The 11708-nt window shown below is 37.6% G+C and overlaps 1 long non-coding RNA gene across 1 annotated transcript; it reads right to left on the bottom strand.

Annotated features, from left to right (window-relative positions):
• Positions 1-5369: 5369 nt before the first annotated feature.
• LOC138918122 (uncharacterized) lies at positions 5370-8313 on the bottom strand. The gene is made up of 2 exons (XR_011427117.1): positions 8205-8313; positions 5370-5465 (listed from the first exon to the last, which is right to left on the bottom strand). It is a non-coding gene; the product is annotated as an uncharacterized lncRNA (long non-coding RNA).
• Between the last annotated feature and the right edge of the window lie 3395 nt (positions 8314-11708).

Below are 11708 nucleotides of genomic sequence, written 5' to 3'. Positions count from 1 at the left end.
TTTTTAACTAAAATTTATTTCTTAGCCTATCTATCTTGCAACACTAATTCCTTGAGGAAAGAGATTTTGTCTATCTTGTTAATTTTTGTCCTCTTAGAAAGTAATACAGTGCCTCGTAGTGGTACGCATTTTGTAAACTCATGCTGCGTGAATGAATTGATGAATATAGACACATATTTTTAACAACCAAGTTTGAGTTTTACTGAAATTGTTAACATAACCTAGTGTGGTGGTTAATTTTATGTGTCAACTTGACAGGATCATGGGGTGCCCAGATATTTTGCTAGACATTATTTCTGGGTGTGTCTGTGAGGACATTTCCAGATAAAATTAGCATTTGAATTGGTGGATTCGGTGAAGCAGATTGCCCATCCCCGTGTGTGTGTGGGAATCATCCAATCTGATGAGGGCCTGGGTAGAACAAAAGGCGGAGGAAGAGAGAATTTGTCACTTTTCTATGACTGGATAATCTGGTACATCTGTCTTCTCCTGCTCTTAGAATCAGACTTACGGAATTGGCTCCTCTGTTCTCAGGCTTTTGGGCTCAGACTGAACTACACCATCAGCTCTGCGTTTTGAAGAAATACTCACATTTGAGTTACACATGTATGGCTTGGTTTTTCTATGTATGTTTACTTATTCAGACATTGCAATGTTCCAGTATGAATTTTAATTCTTTAACTGTAAGCTTAGTCTTGTGGCAAGCATTCCTTACCTCAGTTAGCTGCATTGGCTTGTCATCCTCTTGTGTGTGCCATATTGTTCTTTCTTTTTGTATCTTAGCCTGTATTTTTTTAAATATTTTTTTTGTGATTCCCAGTGTCTTTGTTATTTTATCTGTCTATCCATCTACCTATTTATCCCATTTAAAGTGAATTTCCACTTTTTCTTCATAAAATTTCTTTTCACACTACAGGAGATAATATTAAAAAATACTATTCTACGGGGCTGGCCCAGTGGTGTAGCGGTTAAGTTCACGTGCTCTGCTTTGGCAGCCTAGGGTTCGCTGGTTCAGATCCCGGATGTGGACCTACGTGCTACTTATCAAGCCATGCTGTGGCAGATGTCCCACATATAAAGTAGAAGAAGATGGGCACAGATGTTAGCTCAGGTCCAATCTTCCTCAGAAAAAAAGAGGAGATTGGCTGCAGATGTTAGCTCAGGGCTAAACGTCCTCAAAAACAAAATATATATATTATTCCCAATTCCATGTTCCAGTATCTTCCTTATAGCCCATATTACATATACATTTTATATATATCCTACTTAAAATGAGGGTGCATCTTTCTAGATGTAACATTTTCCAACAAGCAAGTAGGCATATTGGCCATGGCTCCTCTGCTCTTTTTTTGTTGTTGGTGGGGAAGAAAACTGGCCCTGAGCTTATAACTGTTGTCAGTCTTCCTCTATTTTTTGTATGTGGGATGCTGCCACAGCATGTCTTGACGAGCAGTATGTAAGTCCACACCCAGGATCTGATCCTGCAAACCCAGGGCTGCCGAATGGGAACACGGGAAATTAATCACTATGCCACCAGGCTGGCTCCCCAAATCTACTTTTGATTTGGACTCTGGCTATTCCATTATCTGATTTATAGCTTGGGAGAATTATTATGTATAGTTTCTAGACCAACTACCAGTGTTTAGCAGGATTTTTCTAGTGAGGCCTTGAGCACTTGAAGAATTGTCTTCTATGCTGATGTTGCCTAAACTCTAACCTAGTGGGTACATTTTTTAAAAAACCAGAAGTTACCATGCATTGTCTCTAGGCATCTTCCAGACTCCACATACTCAAAATATTTTGTTCATGGGGATTATACTTCCAAAGATTTAACACATTGCTTCCACTTCTCTGAAAGTATCATATCATTTGCTCTTTTCAAGGAGTTATCATCTCTGAATATATGTAGATAAATGGGATAAAGGAGAAGGGACATGTACTCAGTCTCAAAAACAATATCCATTCCCAATTTTTCCATTTGGTGCAGACTGAGCCAGGGAGCTGTTAGTGAGAAAGGAGAAAAGAAAGTATCTTATTAGTGAATGCTGTTGTGCACATCCCAGATATCCCCTTCAGGGTAGAGACACATATTCTCCCAACTTTGGGGCTTATTGGCTGCTGATGACTCAAAGTCCCTCACCATGAATTCTCCATCACCAAAGGGAGCTGAACTGTGGAAAGTTAAGTACACTTCCTGGGGAAAAAAAGGATGAAATGACTGATCAGTGTTGGGATGCAAAGGCCTTCATCTGAGTTGAGGACATCTCTGTGCATTTGGTTACTTAGACTTTCAACCATGTACCTCTGCCTGTAAGACTTAGAGACAATGAGTACAGAATCTTTCCAAAATAGGGAACCCTTGTTTATTCTTTCTCTAAAAGCAGGTTTTTAATAAACGAAGCTGCCATCCTATGATTTTACTAATCTCCCAGGGTGGCAGTTGCGTGATTTTCTGGGTCAGACAGAACACTTAAGTGACTTGCCTGATTATGTTTTGTCCTGGAATGATAGCACAAGTATTATGAGAGCTTGAAAAAAATGAGGCAACATACTTGGACTTTTCTCTTTTACCATTACCCTCAGTACATCTGGTTCAATTCACAATTGTACAATGCAGGTGTGATGATATTTAGCTGATCTAAATTTGACTTTCCATTCTGAAAACAGAGATATTAATTAATACCTAATCAATTTACCCTGACCTAATAAAACATCATTTTCCTCTTGTTGAGACAATGAGTAGAATGCTGGCTTTATTCATTTCAATAGTGCTAGTCACAGTGACTTTCTCTTTGATCCTTGAATACCCCAGGCCATCTCCATGCTCTGGACCTCATCTGCCTGGAATCTCCTGGTTCTTTTCCTTGCCAAAGTCTGTTTATTCTTCTTGCCTATCTCTCTACCAAGATATCATCTTTGAGCACTGGGATTAGATAAGTACCTATTTATAAGCTCCCAAAGCATTCTGTCACTTCTTTTCATGATATTCACAGCACTTTAAAATTATATTTTCTGTGACTATCTTCTTAGCTAACTATACACTGTAAGATTGTAAATAATAAGTATGGCTTGCCCATCATTGCTTTCTGGATGCCTTCCATGGTACCTGACATATAGTAGTTAGAAATGTTTGATTAGTGAATGAATAATGAACAACAGCACAATAGAGAAAAAAAAAAAAAAACAGTAGAAGAAAGAGAGAATGCTAAATCATTCAACTACCAGCATCTTCATGGAGAAAGTTGATTAACATTAATAGAATGACAACTCTTTGTATTAACATTTCATTTAATATTCATAATAACTGTGTGAGATGGTATCTAGCTCCACTTTACAGAAAATCAAAAAAAGCCCTCAAAGATTATTTAAATTATACAAAGTCACACAGCTCCCAAGCAGTGGAGATGAGATTTCAGCACAGTTTGGCGCAAGAGCCACCTGTTTTCTCTCAGGTCAAATGGGGAGTTGAATGAGGATGTGGTGGGAATCTCTACCCCAGCATCTTCCACTCCTTGAAAATGATGCTAATCTATGCAATCCCTCCAAGAATATGGTATCATTTTCCTTTTACTATTTTTATAGGCAGAGAAAGTTCTAGCAGCTTTTACTTGGCCTTTCCCACCATAATAGCCTTCACTCCACAGGTCAGAGAACCAATGTGGGGATTCTGTTAGTTGCTGAGTATGTCTATTCTAATTACGCATCCTAGAACTGGAGAAATAATCACATGATAGGTTCAGGGATCCACTGGGCTCACTGTGAGATGAATCCGAGCTAAAACTCCATTGATGGCATGACTTTCATACACTCCTACTCTGACCACAGTGATGTTTTGGGTCTCCTAGAATTAGTGTCAGTCCAGAGACAGTGTCTAGTAAGCACCAAAAGGTCTAATTATTTGCCTTTCTCCAAAGCACAATCACCCTGGTAAATGGCCTTAGGTTCCTTTGGGGAAAGCTAAGAGAAACATTAACAGTATAAATTTTTTGTGGTGTTCCAGGGTCCTTCCTCAAGAGGACTTTGCTCCACCTTAATTCAAGGGAATTTGAATCTGTAAAGCGGCTCAGGACAGGGAATTGATCGAGAGATCATGATTTTCTCTCTTGCTTATTCGAGTTAGATTTCTGTCACCAGACTTAGAATTGTTCCGCCTTTACAAATCAAGTAAGAATTGTAGATCCCCCATCTATTTCTTTTCGAGGCATACCATGATTAACTAGCTAATGCCATAGAATTCTGTGAGTCAGAATGTTCTGGTTACTGTTTTGGCTTTGGTATTCATATCTCTTTTCAAGTTTATATGGAAGAAAATGTTAAATATAAGTGAATCAAAACCATACAAAGTAAACATTCTGAGTAGACTGGATTAAATTTGGAGATAAAAATAAAACAGGAAAAAAGAAACTCTCATATATTTAAAATTATGCCTATATAGTTCTAAATAATTTGTAGGCTGAAGAAGAAATCATACTGAAAGTTACAAAAATTTTAGTAGAAAATCACAATGACAGCAACATATATCAAATTCATAAACAGTTTTATAGAAATTTGTAACCCTAAATGCATATACTAGGGAAAAAGCAGAAAAATAGTAAGTTGATGAGCTAAGTCACTAATCAATAAGTTTGAAAGTAAATAATTAGAATAAAGCCAGGCTAGGTAGAAGAAAGGATAATAAAGATAAAAGACACAAATTAATAAAATAGAAAATAGAAAAAATGAGAAGATAAAGAAAATCAAAGACTGTATTGGTCATTTTGTTTCTTAAAAACTTAAGAACAAAAAAATCAAGTAAAATGTTACATGTTGAACTTGTGTTTTGTATGTGGGTGTCTGTTTTATTATTTTTTTCATAGTTTAATGTTTGATACGTTTTACACAAATTTTTTAAATGAAGAAAAGGGAGATAGCTTAAACATTTTTTCTCTTTCTTCTCTTTTCGTTTTTAACATTCTAAAGACCTAAGAAAAAAATGGAGACATCAAATATGCTGTCCTCAATGAAAGGAGTGTTTCTGTATGAGGTTAGAAAGAGACATGAGAGAGAAGATCTGACAGAATAGTATATTTTAAAGCCTTCTTTTTGTAATGGAAAAAAAAAAAACCTTTTAATAACTTTGTCGTTCTGTTCACCTTTGTCTCTATTGAGGAGAATGAAAGAATTTTTTACTTCGGCAGACTGTATTGTACTTATCATGAACTGCTTTTCTACCTGGTTTGATGACTCATTATTCCTTCTATTCAGAGGTGCTGGACCTTGCAGTCCGTTTGCCCCCAGTCTCCTGGCTCCAGTTGGAGCAGCTTAAAACAACGGAGATTCAGTCATGGGGCCAGTTGACTCTTCTTGTCTTCAATTCTGAATTTTCTCTCTTACACAATTATGGAAAACTCCAGATAATTCCTGTCGTGCACAAGGGTTTCCTGCTAGTCAAATTATTATCATTGGAAGTTGATTACATCCATTCACTGAAAAATAAATTGTATTAAATGCTTATTACATGTCAGACTCTGATAAACAATCTGCCAGTATTTCTTATATTAATATTTCACACAAGGAGACTAAACTAGTTCAATTTTTCTTTGGCCAGAACAGAAATAGAATCTTCTTTGGAAAGAATTTCAGTCTTCCTTACTTCTTTTCTTCCTTTCCCTTCCTCCCTTCCTCCCTCCCTCCCTCCCTCCCTCCCTCTCTCTCCCCTTCCTTCCTTCTTTCCTTTTTTCCTTCCTTCCAGTCTTGTGTCTTCTCTGCAAACTTTTCAAAGCACCGGTGACCTAAAGCTGTCATATATTAAAGAGAAAAACTGAATACAAAAAGTTCCATATCAAGTACTACCAAGAAGATAAATCTAATTACTAAAGTATTATAAAGTCATTGTTACTGTGCAGTTCCGCTCACTTTAAAGAATATTTATGTATTGTTTTATGGTTTGAAAAATGTTTTCACATGTATTTTATCATTTAAATGCACAGAGCCTTGTGAGGCAGATATCGAATCTCTTTTACAAATGAGAAAATTAATGTCCCATGATTTAAAAAGTGTAAGTTTATATTGTTATCAGTAGTAGAAGTAGGACTCACACCCTGGGGGTTCATTCCAGGTTCTGTGGTCTATCTATCACACTTGCTGTTTCACGTAGGTGACCTCACGGCATAGGGGGTGAGGAGTGGAGGGGTAGGGCTGTGGTTGGAGGTGGGAAGCAGTGATTCTTAGAGTCTCTGTCATGTTCTCAGTGATTTTCCCAGGTGAACATTCATGTAAATTAGTAAATTTTAAGGGTTTTAAACTTTTGTCAGCTTTTATTTTTAACACTGGAAACTTTTATTACGGTAAAAGTTTTTAAAATCTCTAAATCCACTACCAAGAGACCCACTTACTTATTCAACACTAAAAATAATTACTTTTAAGTACGTGTGCATGTTAAAACCATTTAAACAGAACATAAACATATGAAATGGAAAATAAAAGCCTCGGTCTTCCCATAATTCTTTTTGCTCTAATTTAATCATGGTTAACAGTTTCTGAAGTATCCTTCTAGAGGTTCTATCTATCTACTTATCTTTCTATCTACCACATGTATGTGAATATATGTGTGTGGTTAGAGTGAGTATACTTATTACATGCTATTTATATAAAAAAGATCCTATACTACATACTGTTTGTCACCTTATTTTTTTCACTTAATAGATCTCAAAAAATTTTTCATATCGGTCAATGGTTTATGAGGTCCGTGTTAAATTACTATTGTAGCTTGGCTTTCTCTGGCCTTAGTTCTGCTTATTTTTGTCTGCGGCATTATCTGACATAGTCATGTTCCAGTTGCTTCTAAATTTCTCGCTCTGGGGAGCAAGAGTGAGTTCTTCCCAACATGGCATCTGCTGCATCCTTGGTACCATGTGTTTGTGGAGTCATCCTGTACACTTTGTATTCCAGAGGAGGAGAATCTCTCAGCCCCTCATTGATAAGTTCCCTATTTCTAGTCCTGATTGTTCAGTATGAATAGGAGTCTTAGGTGAACTTTTCTGATGGAGGAGCTATTACTAGGTACTACAGACAGAATTGTGTTCCCCTGTTATTCATATGTTAAAGCCTTAACCCATAATGTGACTGTGTCTGCAGATAAGGTGTTTAGGAGGTATTTAAGGTTAAATGAGGTCATAAGGCTAGATTCCTAATCCAGTAGGATTATGGCATTATAAGAAGAGGAAGAGATACCTCTCTCTCTCTCTCTACCAAGTGAGGACACAGCAAGAAGGCGGCCATCTGCAAATCAGGAAGAAAACTTTCACCAGGACCAGAATCAGCTGGCACCTTGAGCTTGGACTTTCCAGCTTCCTTAACTATGAGAAAATATAGTTCTATTGTTTAAAGCACTCTGGTCGATGGTATTTTGTTACGGCAGCCCAAGTAGATTAAGACACCAGGTATGAACAAAGGCCTGGAGAAAATCAGTAGTGCCTGAAGCAGAGCAGATGAGGTCAGGATCACATTGGTAGTAATACAATGGGGTTGGAATCCGGGAGCAAGGAGTCCAAAAAATGTTAAAAGCATGTTACTATTGTGTATATAATACCATAATTATATATTATATAATACCATATTAAAAATAAAACTGCTTCAGGAAATTAAAATTTACAAACCCCGGCCTGCAGGGGATCGTGTCTTTTATGGGTAGTCACAGTCATCCTACCAGGGCTGAAGTGACCCTTTCTCCAGCAGGAATACGCAGATCTTTTCATCATGTACCCCTACCAGCAGAGGAAAGTAAAGATGCATCCTAGAGGTTCTAGGGGAAAAGCTCGAAGCATAAGCAGCTTATCCAAGAGGGAAGTTTTAATCCTAGTATATTTATCTTAATGTATATGCAATTTGCATTCTACTTCTTAATAGATCTATATTTATTATTACATGAAATAACATTTAAATTTACTTACCATGGGATACAATTGATGCTCCAAAAGATAAGAAAATAAGCTCTGTTAACCCTTTACTTTATTTATGGCTCTCCGTTTTCCCCGACCCCCACCTGCCACATACTGTTGCACCCCTTTCGGTGATGAGCATTCTGGCTCAAGAAGCCCTAAAAAGGAACGACAGCACGCCCAGAGGACAAGAGGAAGCGCTTTCCTGTGCACAGAAGGGCATTTTGCTGGCATCTTACAAAAATAAAACAGAAAATAGATTACACTATCTTTTCAGATACTCACCAGAGACAATTCTTCAAAATTTTCTGTTCTTCTGACTTTCCTCTTAGTGCCACAGTCACAAAGATAGAACTCGAATTTAAACAACAGTCCCCTGAGATGAAACACTGCTCGAGAGGGACAGAATGAAGAGAATTAAAACACAGAGAAATTATCTGAAGCCCTCAAGCTATTGCTACTTGTCTCCATTAGTTTCTAAGCACAGATTTGGGTAGAAAGCTCTTTCTGTCATTTGAACAAGAACCGGAAAGTAAACCACCTTCCACTGGACTAATGCCATTCATCTGGTTTTGAAACTTCCACTTTACAGTGGCTTTTCAGTATCGATGTGCTGGTATGTATGCAAAGGATTCAGTGTGATCAGAGGGACTGGAATGATTCACTCAAGCAATGCAATGCACACTCTTTGTCATTGTATAACCTTCACACAGTCTCTTTATCCTGGAAATGCAATGCTGCATATATTCCTCATAGAAAAACATTCACAGTAAGTGGTATAGTACATTCTCACCTATTTCAATTCCATCTAGCTTATGAAAAGTGTGCCTGGCACTTTGCAGAACTGAAAACGATGATAATTTAGCACAGTCAATTTTTTATTAGGTATGTCAGAAAATAGGCACGTTTTCAGAGCGTTCTGAGGAAAATGTGCATTATACTGTTGTGGTGGTCATGGGTTCTGGAGTTTCCTGTAATTCACTCTCCAACTTCAATCATAAGCCAGGATTTGGGGTCAGAACTACATAGACTGTGGAGAATTCTCAGTCATGCTAAGATTTTCTCTGATTGTTCCTGGTACTTAAATTTGAAGAATATGTGAGGGACAAGCAATTCCTGAGTTGTAGAGAAGGTAGAAGGCCTAGACACAGCATCCATCCCTCCCTGCCTCCATCCATCCATCCATTCATCCATCCATCCATCCATGTAGGCTTTCACTAATTTTGCTTCCATACTACATAGTTTATAAAGGTCAGATAAAATTAATTATATTCTCTCACATAATCTAAACAAATTTCCAGGCCAATTATTGCTTTTAAAAACCACGAGGCATGAAGACTTGTTAGGTGTCTGAATTCAGATTGAAGGGACTTTTTTAAAAGAGCAAAAATAAAATCAGTGAAATCACTGAAAATAGAACTAAATTTTTTAAATAAAACTAAAATGCTGTTTCAAATGTGTTTGCAATGAAAAGCAGAAATGACCAAAAACCAAAACACAAGGGAAAACTGAGACCAATAGAAAACTAACTGTGTTTTAAAAAGAATTCTTTTTGGAATTGTTTGCATATGTACCATACATTTAGTACTTTCACAGTGGTTGTCAAACAATGTTTCATTGAAACACTAATATTCAACTAGCTAGACTGTGGTCGTCTATTCTTAAATCATACTGTCTTATTTTTCCAACCATGTGAATTATTTGTCACTAGTACACAAAGAGATAAATACAGAAATCGAGAGTTAGCAGTTGGAAACTTTGGTGGCAAAGTAATTCAATGTCTGTTTAATCTAGAAATACAGCTAAATGAAGTTTGTATTTTATCTTTGCTTTTTATTTCATTTTTCTAACTACTTATTTATATTGCATTTTACTAATATCAGTCCCTGGTGGATGGGTATGAAACAAAACAAAGCAATGGTAACATCAAAAAAACTATCCATCATCACATTAGTTTGAAAAGTATTGTTCCAGAATTCTGTTGACTAATCTGGAATTTGGAAAACAATACTGTATTTTCCCAAGTTCCCCATCTCCATGACACATACTTGTACTCATTCAGCTCATTAACTTATTTCAGTGCAAGGCCAAAGGTAAGAGTGGTTACGCTAATATGATCTTAGCTTTAATGACATTTCATATTTTCACTTAACAAAGGCTATTCAATTTTCTTGTTTTCTTTTAAATGACTTTATATAAAGAGAAAATACTTATTTAAAAAACGTTTTATTCTGACAAAGCATATCTGACCCTTGAATTAACATTGTGCCACAGCCTATAAGCCATAATGACAATAATAAATTTCAATAAAAAATATCTTCTACTTTTCCTGACAGAGTAGCAACATCTTTGCTGACAGTCATGACACACTGTCTCCATGATGATGCCGGTGATGGGACTGGTTGGTTTAAACTACCTGGTCCTCTAATGGCCCAGTGCTCCCAGCTGCTGTCTCGTCCCCTCTGAGCTGAGGTGTCTGTGGGCCTGTCAATGGTTTTGCGACAACTGGGGTGCAGAGAGCCTGAGTCCCCTGGGAACCTTTTGGATTTTGAACCAGAGCTTCCTGCTGGCCTATTACCAGCAGCATCTCCTTGAGGTCCTTATATAAATCACAGAGGGGTGCCTCACAAGTAAGGCTCTTGAGTATGGCCATGAATAATGACCATGCCTCAGGCTGCATTTGGGTGTTTCAACCAAAAAAGTCAGTATTTTTCTAATAAGGATTGGTGAGTGTAGCGCTGGAAGGAAAGTCAGCAGGCAGGGTGCTGGAGCCTCTAAAGTCCTTGGTAAATACAGCTCATCCATGTCTTCCCCATATCTTGTAGAGCTCTTCTAAGGAGAAGACCCCCTTTGAAATTCATGAGAGTTTCTCTCTTTGATCAGCTTAATGGAGTGTAAGCCAATGTAAAAGACAGGATTCCAAGGAGAAAACAGAAAGTAGGGAATAGAACCAACACAGTACTGTTCTCCACACTTGAGTGAGGAAATTACTGCATAACCTAATCTTAACGACTGATTTGTGTCCCCTCATAATTATGCGTTATAACCCCAGCACTTCAGAATGTGGCTATGTCTGAAGGTAGGTCCTTTAAAGAGGTAATGAAGTTAAAATGAGGTGGTTAGTGTGAGCCCTAATTCAATATGACTGGTGTCCTTATAAGAGGAGGAGATTAGGACGGACAGAGAAACCAGGGATGCTTGTGCGCAGAGGAAAAACCATGTGAGGACATAGCGAGAAGGTAAGGAGAGAGGAATCAGAAGAAACCAAAACTGCCAACTGGGTGACTTAAGCCTTCAAAACTGTGAGAAATAAAGTTCTGTTGCTTAAGCCAGCAAATCTATGGTATTTTGTTGTAGAAGCCCTAGCAAATGAGTGAGCTTACGTGCGCTGATTGCAGATGAAATTACACTCCACTTGTGTGTTTCATGTTGTTTGATCTGAGGATGAACAAAATGTAAACACATGTGAGAACAGATGTGAATACGTGAGCGTACATGTGGTGTGAAGGTTAATCCTTATGACTGGGTCTACAAGCCACACAAATTAATTTCTGCACAGCTCTGCTATGTAGAGAGAATAGTCCACCTTGGTAGACTGACTTGAGGTTAATGATCGAAACTGATACCCTAGTGGGCTGCCCTTGGATCTCATACCTGCCACAGCTTGTAAAGGACCATATGCAAATAGGAAAACTGATCTGTAGGGATTTTACTTGGTGGGTGGCTGTGAAGAAGAGCAGGCTTTGAAACTTTGGTCATGGAATATATTGTTCATGTTTTTATGAAGTT

The sequence above is a fragment of the Equus caballus genome, chromosome 16 (assembly GCF_041296265.1).
Source record: "Equus caballus isolate H_3958 breed thoroughbred chromosome 16, TB-T2T, whole genome shotgun sequence".
Classification (NCBI taxonomy): Eukaryota; Metazoa; Chordata; class Mammalia; order Perissodactyla; family Equidae; genus Equus; species Equus caballus.
The sequence above is the reverse complement of the archived record's forward strand: the minus strand, read 5'-3'. Positions and strand labels throughout refer to the sequence as shown.